This window comes from Medicago truncatula, chromosome 6, assembly GCF_003473485.1.
Source record: "Medicago truncatula cultivar Jemalong A17 chromosome 6, MtrunA17r5.0-ANR, whole genome shotgun sequence".
NCBI lineage: Eukaryota > Viridiplantae > Streptophyta > Magnoliopsida > Fabales > Fabaceae > Medicago > Medicago truncatula.
The window spans coordinates 24,891,722-24,900,702 of NC_053047.1; positions in this window are offsets into that span (position 1 = coordinate 24,891,722).

Consider the following 8,981-nt stretch of genomic DNA (forward strand, 5'->3'; position numbering starts at 1 on the left):
ATTCAAGTTTCTGCATCCTTCTATGTTTGATAAGGTCATTTTGAACGGTCGGATTGAACGTGGCTGGTGTCGTTCACGATCTAGGCACGTTTAGGTCCCCGCAGTGAACTAGTTCCTAAGTTGACTAGTCAATTAGGTGATAGTTCGTCCGGATGACGTACCTCCGTGAACCCGATCTGAGAAATTCAAGTTTCTGCATCCTTCTATGTTTGATAAGGTCATTTTGAACGGTCGGATTGAACGTGGCTGGTGTCGTTCACGATCTAGGCACGTTTAGGTCCCCGCAGTGAACTAGTTCCTAAGTTGACTAGTCAATTAGGTGATTCAATTAGGTGATAGTTCGTCCGGATGACGTACCTCTCGTGAATCCCTGATCATGGAGAAATTCAAGTTTCTGCATCTTGCATCCTTCTATGTTTGATAAGGTCATTTTGAACGGTCGGATTGAACGTGGCTGGTGTCGTTCACGATCTAGGCACGTTTAGGTCCCCGCAGTGAACTAGTTCCTAAGTTGACTAGTCAATTAGGTGATAGTTCGTCCGGATGACGTACCTCCGTGAACCCGATCTGAGAAATTCAAGTTTCTGCATCCTTCTATGTTTGATAAGGTCATTTTGAACGGTCGGATTGAACGTGGCTGGTGTCGTTCACGATCTAGGCACGTTTAGGTCCCCGCAGTGAACTAGTTCCTAAGTTGACTAGTCAATTAGGTGATAGTTCGTCCGGATGACGTACCTCCGTGAACCCGATCTGAGAAATTCAAGTTTCTGCATCCTTCTATGTTTGATAAGGTCATTTTGAACGGTCGGATTGAACGTGGCTGGTGTCGTTCACGATCTAGGCACGTTTAGGTCCCCGCAGTGAACTAGTTCCTAAGTTGACTAGTCAATTAGGTGATAGTTCGTCCGGATGACGTACCTCCGTGAACCCGATCTGAGAAATTCAAGTTTCTGCATCCTTCTATGTTTGATAAGGTCATTTTGAACGGTCGGATTGAACGTGGCTGGTGTCGTTCACGATCTAGGCACGTTTAGGTCCCCGCAGTGAACTAGTTCCTAAGTTGACTAGTCAATTAGGTGATAGTTCGTCCGGATGACGTACCTCCGTGAACCCGATCTGAGAAATTCAAGTTTCTGCATCCTTCTATGTTTGATAAGGTCATTTTGAACGGTCGGATTGAACGTGGCTGGTGTCGTTCACGATCTAGGCACGTTTAGGTCCCCGCAGTGAACTAGTTCCTAAGTTGACTAGTCAATTAGGTGATAGTTCGTCCGGATGACGTACCTCCGTGAACCCGATCTGAGAAATTCAAGTTTCTGCATCCTTCTATGTTTGATAAGGTCATTTTGAACGGTCGGATTGAACGTGGCTGGTGTCGTTCACGATCTAGGCACGTTTAGGTCCCCGCAGTGAACTAGTTCCTAAGTTGACTAGTCAATTAGGTGATAGTTCGTCCGGATGACGTACCTCCGTGAACCCGATCTGAGAAATTCAAGTTTCTGCATCCTTCTATGTTTGATAAGGTCATTTTGAACGGTCGGATTGAACGTGGCTGGTGTCGTTCACGATCTAGGCACGTTTAGGTCCCGCAGTGAACTAGTTCCTAAGTTGACTAGTCAATTAGGTGATAGTTCGTCCGGATGACGTACCTCCGTGAACCCGATCTGAGAAATTCAAGTTTCTGCATCCTTCTATGTTTGATAAGGTCATTTTGAACGGTCGGATTGAACGTGGCTGGTGTCGTTCACGATCTAGGCACGTTTAGGTCCCCGCAGTGAACTAGTTCCTAAGTTGACTAGTCAATTAGGTGATAGTTCGTCCGGATGACGTACCTCCGTGAACCCGATCTGAGAAATTCAAGTTTCTGCATCCTTCTATGTTTGATAAGGTCATTTTGAACGGTCGGATTGAACGTGGCTGGTGTCGTTCACGATCTAGGCACGTTTAGGTCCCCGCAGTGAACTAGTTCCTAAGTTGACTAGTCAATTAGGTGATAGTTCGTCCGGATGACGTACCTCCGTGAACCCGATCTGAGAAATTCAAGTTTCTGCATCCTTCTATGTTTGATAAGGTCATTTTGAACGGTCGGATTGAACGTGGCTGGTGTCGTTCACGATCTAGGCACGTTTAGGTCCCCGCAGTGAACTAGTTCCTAAGTTGACTAGTCAATTAGGTGATAGTTCGTCCGGATGACGTACCTCCGTGAACCCGATCTGAGAAATTCAAGTTTCTGCATCCTTCTATGTTTGATAAGGTCATTTTGAACGGTCGGATTGAACGTGGCTGGTGTCGTTCACGATCTAGGCACGTTTAGGTCCCCGCAGTGAACTAGTTCCTAAGTTGACTAGTCAATTAGGTGATAGTTCGTCCGGATGACGTACCTCCGTGAACCCGATCTGAGAAATTCAAGTTTCTGCATCCTTCTATGTTTGATAAGGTCATTTTGAACGGTCGGATTGAACGTGGCTGGTGTCGTTCACGATCTAGGCACGTTTAGGTCCCCGCAGTGAACTAGTTCCTAAGTTGACTAGTCAATTAGGTGATAGTTCGTCCGGATGACGTACCTCCGTGAACCCGATTGAGAAATTCAAGTTTCTGCATCCTTCTATGTTTGATAAGGTCATTTTGAACGGTCGGATTGAACGTGGCTGGTGTCGTTCACGATCTAGGCACGTTTAGGTCCCCGCAGTGAACTAGTTCCTAAGTTGACTAGTCAATTAGGTGATAGTTCGTCCGGATGACGTACCTCCGTGAACCCGATCTGAGAAATTCAAGTTTCTGCATCCTTCTATGTTTGATAAGGTCATTTGAACGGTCGGATTGAACGTGGCTGGTGTCGTTCACGATCTAGGCACGTTTAGGTCCCCGCAGTGAACTAGTTCCTAAGTTGACTAGTCAATTAGGTGATAGTTCGTCCGGATGACGTACCTCCGTGAACCCGATCTGAGAAATTCAAGTTTCTGCATCCTTCTATGTTTGATAAGGTCATTTTGAACGGTCGGATTGAACGTGGCTGGTGTCGTTCACGATCTAGGCACGTTTAGGTCCCCGCAGTGAACTAGTTCCTAAGTTGACTAGTCAATTAGGTGATAGTTCGTCCGGATGACGTACCTCCGTGAACCCGATCTGAGAAATTCAAGTTTCTGCATCCTTCTATGTTTGATAAGGTCATTTTGAACGGTCGGATTGAACGTGGCTGGTGTCGTTCACGATCTAGGCACGTTTAGTCCCCGCAGTGAACTAGTTCCTAAGTTGACTAGTCAATTAGGTGATAGTTCGTCCGGATGACGTACCTCCGTGAACCCGATCTGAGAAATTCAAGTTTCTGCATCCTTCTATGTTTGATAAGGTCATTTTGAACGGTCGGATTGAACGTGGCTGGTGTCGTTCACGATCTAGGCACGTTTAGGTCCCCGCAGTGAACTAGTTCCTAAGTTGACTAGTCAATTAGGTGATAGTTCGTCCGGATGACGTACCTCCGTGAACCCGATCTGAGAAATTCAAGTTTCTGCATCCTTCTATGTTTGATAAGGTCATTTTGAACGGTCGGATTGAACGTGGCTGGTGTCGTTCACGATCTAGGCACGTTTAGGTCCCCGCAGTGAACTAGTTCCTAAGTTGACTAGTCAATTAGGTGATAGTTCGTCCGGATGACGTACCTCCGTGAACCCGATCTGAGAAATTCAAGTTTCTGCATCCTTCTATGTTTGATAAGGTCATTTTGAACGGTCGGATTGAACGTGGCTGGTGTCGTTCACGATCTAGGCACGTTTAGGTCCCCGCAGTGAACTAGTTCCTAAGTTGACTAGTCAATTAGGTGATAGTTCGTCCGGATGACGTACCTCCGTGAACCCGATCTGAGAAATTCAAGTTTCTGCATCCTTCTATGTTTGATAAGGTCATTTTGAACGGTCGGATTGAACGTGGCTGGTGTCGTTCACGATCTAGGCACGTTTAGGTCCCCGCAGTGAACTAGTTCCTAAGTTGACTAGTCAATTAGGTGATAGTTCGTCCGGATGACGTACCTCCGTGAACCCGATCTGAGAAATTCAAGTTTCTGCATCCTTCTATGTTTGATAAGGTCATTTTGAACGGTCGGATTGAACGTGGCTGGTGTCGTTCACGATCTAGGCACGTTTAGGTCCCCGCAGTGAACTAGTTCCTAAGTTGACTAGTCAATTAGGTGATAGTTCGTCCGGATGACGTACCTCCGTGAACCCGATATGAGAAATTCAAGTTTCTGCATCCTTCTATGTTTGATAAGGTCATTTTGAACGGTCGGATTGAACGTGGCTGGTGTCGTTCACGATCTAGGCACGTTTAGGTCCCCGCAGTGAACTAGTTCCTAAGTTGACTAGTCAATTAGGTGATAGTTCGTCCGGATGACGTACCTCCGTGAACCCGATCTGAGAAATTCAAGTTTCTGCATCCTTCTATGTTTGATAAGGTCATTTTGAACGGTCGGATTGAACGTGGCTGGTGTCGTTCACGATCTAGGCACGTTTAGGTCCCCGCAGTGAACTAGTTCCTAAGTTGACTAGTCAATTAGGTGATAGTTCGTCCGGATGACGTACCTCCGTGAACCCGATCTGAGAAATTCAAGTTTCTGCATCCTTCTATGTTTGATAAGGTCATTTTGAACGGTCGGATTGAACGTGGCTGGTGTCGTTCACGATCTAGGCACGTTTAGGTCCCCGCAGTGAACTAGTTCCTAAGTTGACTAGTCAATTAGGTGATAGTTCGTCCGGATGACGTACCTCCGTGAACCCGATCTGAGAAATTCAAGTTTCTGCATCCTTCTATGTTTGATAAGGTCATTTTGAACGGTCGGATTGAACGTGGCTGGTGTCGTTCACGATCTAGGCACGTTTAGGTCCCCGCAGTGAACTAGTTCCTAAGTTGACTAGTCAATTAGGTGATAGTTCGTCCGGATGACGTACCTCCGTGAACCCGATCTGAGAAATTCAAGTTTCTGCATCCTTCTATGTTTGATAAGGTCATTTTGAACGGTCGGATTGAACGTGGCTGGTGTCGTTCACGATCTAGGCACGTTTAGGTCCCCGCAGTGAACTAGTTCCTAAGTTGACTAGTCAATTAGGTGATAGTTCGTCCGGATGACGTACCTCCGTGAACCCGATCTGAGAAATTCAAGTTTCTGCATCCTTCTATGTTTGATAAGGTCATTTTGAACGGTCGGATTGAACGTGGCTGGTGTCGTTCACGATCTAGGCACGTTTAGGTCCCCGCAGTGAACTAGTTCCTAAGTTGACTAGTCAATTAGGTGATAGTTCGTCCGGATGACGTACCTCCGTGAACCCGATCTGAGAAATTCAAGTTTCTGCATCCTTCTATGTTTGATAAGGTCATTTTGAACGGTCGGATTGAACGTGGCTGGTGTCGTTCACGATCTAGGCACGTTTAGGTCCCCGCAGTGAACTAGTTCCTAAGTTGACTAGTCAATTAGGTGATAGTTCGTCCGGATGACGTACCTCCGTGAACCCGATCTGAGAAATTCAAGTTTCTGCATCCTTCTATGTTTGATAAGGTCATTTTGAACGGTCGGATTGAACGTGGCTGGTGTCGTTCACGATCTAGGCACGTTTAGTCCCCGCAGTGAACTAGTTCCTAAGTTGACTAGTCAATTAGGTGATAGTTCGTCCGGATGACGTACCTCCGTGAACCCGATCTGAGAAATTCAAGTTTCTGCATCCTTCTATGTTTGATAAGGTCATTTTGAACGGTCGGATTGAACGTGGCTGGTGTCGTTCACGATCTAGGCACGTTTAGGTCCCCGCAGTGAACTAGTTCCTAAGTTGACTAGTCAATTAGGTGATAGTTCGTCCGGATGACGTACCTCCGTGAACCCGATCTGAGAAATTCAAGTTTCTGCATCCTTCTATGTTTGATAAGGTCATTTTGAACGGTCGGATTGAACGTGGCTGGTGTCGTTCACGATCTAGGCACGTTTAGGTCCCCGCAGTGAACTAGTTCCTAAGTTGACTAGTCAATTAGGTGATAGTTCGTCCGGATGACGTACCTCCGTGAACCCGATCTGAGAAATTCAAGTTTCTGCATCCTTCTATGTTTGATAAGGTCATTTTGAACGGTCGGATTGAACGTGGCTGGTGTCGTTCACGATCTAGGCACGTTTAGGTCCCCGCAGTGAACTAGTTCCTAAGTTGACTAGTCAATTAGGTGATAGTTCGTCCGGATGACGTACCTCCGTGAACCCGATCTGAGAAATTCAAGTTTCTGCATCCTTCTATGTTTGATAAGGTCATTTTGAACGGTCGGATTGAACGTGGCTGGTGTCGTTCACGATCTAGGCACGTTTAGGTCCCCGCAGTGAACTAGTTCCTAAGTTGACTAGTCAATTAGGTGATAGTTCGTCCGGATGACGTACCTCCGTGAACCCGATCTGAGAAATTCAAGTTTCTGCATCCTTCTATGTTTGATAAGGTCATTTTGAACGGTCGGATTGAACGTGGCTGGTGTCGTTCACGATCTAGGCACGTTTAGGTCCCCGCAGTGAACTAGTTCCTAAGTTGACTAGTCAATTAGGTGATAGTTCGTCCGGATGACGTACCTCCGTGAACCCGATCTGAGAAATTCAAGTTTCTGCATCCTTCTATGTTTGATAAGGTCATTTTGAACGGTCGGATTGAACGTGGCTGGTGTCGTTCACGATCTAGGCACGTTTAGGTCCCCGCAGTGAACTAGTTCCTAAGTTGACTAGTCAATTAGGTGATAGTTCGTCCGGATGACGTACCTCCGTGAACCCGATCTGAGAAATTCAAGTTTCTGCATCCTTCTATGTTTGATAAGGTCATTTTGAACGGTCGGATTGAACGTGGCTGGTGTCGTTCACGATCTAGGCACGTTTAGGTCCCCGCAGTGAACTAGTTCCTAAGTTGACTAGTCAATTAGGTGATAGTTCGTCCGGATGACGTACCTCCGTGAACCCGATCTGAGAAATTCAAGTTTCTGCATCCTTCTATGTTTGATAAGGTCATTTTGAACGGTCGGATTGAACGTGGCTGGTGTCGTTCACGATCTAGGCACGTTTAGGTCCCCGCAGTGAACTAGTTCCTAAGTTGACTAGTCAATTAGGTGATAGTTCGTCCGGATGACGTACCTCCGTGAACCCGATCTGAGAAATTCAAGTTTCTGCATCCTTCTATGTTTGATAAGGTCATTTTGAACGGTCGGATTGAACGTGGCTGGTGTCGTTCACGATCTAGGCACGTTTAGGTCCCCGCAGTGAACTAGTTCCTAAGTTGACTAGTCAATTAGGTGATAGTTCGTCCGGATGACGTACCTCCGTGAACCCGATCTGAGAAATTCAAGTTTCTGCATCCTTCTATGTTTGATAAGGTCATTTTGAACGGTCGGATTGAACGTGGCTGGTGTCGTTCACGATCTAGGCACGTTTAGGTCCCCGCAGTGAACTAGTTCCTAAGTTGACTAGTCAATTAGGTGATAGTTCGTCCGGATGACGTACCTCCGTGAACCCGATCTGAGAAATTCAAGTTTCTGCATCCTTCTATGTTTGATAAGGTCATTTTGAACGGTCGGATTGAACGTGGCTGGTGTCGTTCACGATCTAGGCACGTTTAGGTCCCCGCAGTGAACTAGTTCCTAAGTTGACTAGTCAATTAGGTGATAGTTCGTCCGGATGACGTACCTCCGTGAACCCGATCTGAGAAATTCAAGTTTCTGCATCCTTCTATGTTTGATAAGGTCATTTTGAACGGTCGGATTGAACGTGGCTGGTGTCGTTCACGATCTAGGCACGTTTAGGTCCCCGCAGTGAACTAGTTCCTAAGTTGACTAGTCAATTAGGTGATAGTTCGTCCGGATGACGTACCTCCGTGAACCCGATCTGAGAAATTCAAGTTTCTGCATCCTTCTATGTTTGATAAGGTCATTTTGAACGGTCGGATTGAACGTGGCTGGTGTCGTTCACGATCTAGGCACGTTTAGGTCCCCGCAGTGAACTAGTTCCTAAGTTGACTAGTCAATTAGGTGATAGTTCGTCCGGATGACGTACCTCCGTGAACCCGATCTGAGAAATTCAAGTTTCTGCATCCTTCTATGTTTGATAAGGTCATTTTGAACGGTCGGATTGAACGTGGCTGGTGTCGTTCACGATCTAGGCACGTTTAGGTCCCCGCAGTGAACTAGTTCCTAAGTTGACTAGTCAATTAGGTGATAGTTCGTCCGGATGACGTACCTCCGTGAACCCGATCTGAGAAATTCAAGTTTCTGCATCCTTCTATGTTTGATAAGGTCATTTTGAACGGTCGGATTGAACGTGGCTGGTGTCGTTCACGATCTAGGCACGTTTAGGTCCCCGCAGTGAACTAGTTCCTAAGTTGACTAGTCAATTAGGTGATAGTTCGTCCGGATGACGTACCTCCGTGAACCCGATCTGAGAAATTCAAGTTTCTGCATCCTTCTATGTTTGATAAGGTCATTTTGAACGGTCGGATTGAACGTGGCTGGTGTCGTTCACGATCTAGGCACGTTTAGGTCCCCGCAGTGAACTAGTTCCTAAGTTGACTAGTCAATTAGGTGATAGTTCGTCCGGATGACGTACCTCCGTGAACCCGATCTGAGAAATTCAAGTTTCTGCATCCTTCTATGTTTGATAAGGTCATTTTGAACGGTCGGATTGAACGTGGCTGGTGTCGTTCACGATCAGGCACGTTTAGGTCCCCGCAGTGAACTAGTTCCTAAGTTGACTAGTCAATTAGGTGATAGTTCGTCCGGATGACGTACCTCCGTGAACCGATCTGAGAAATTCAAGTTTCTGCATCCTTCTATGTTTGATAAGGTCATTTTGAACGGTCGGATTGAACGTGGCTGGTGTCGTTCACGATCTAGGCACGTTTAGGTCCCCGCAGTGAACTAGTTCCTAAGTTGACTAGTCAATTAGGTGATAGTTCGTCCGGATGACGTACCTCCGTGAACCCGATCTG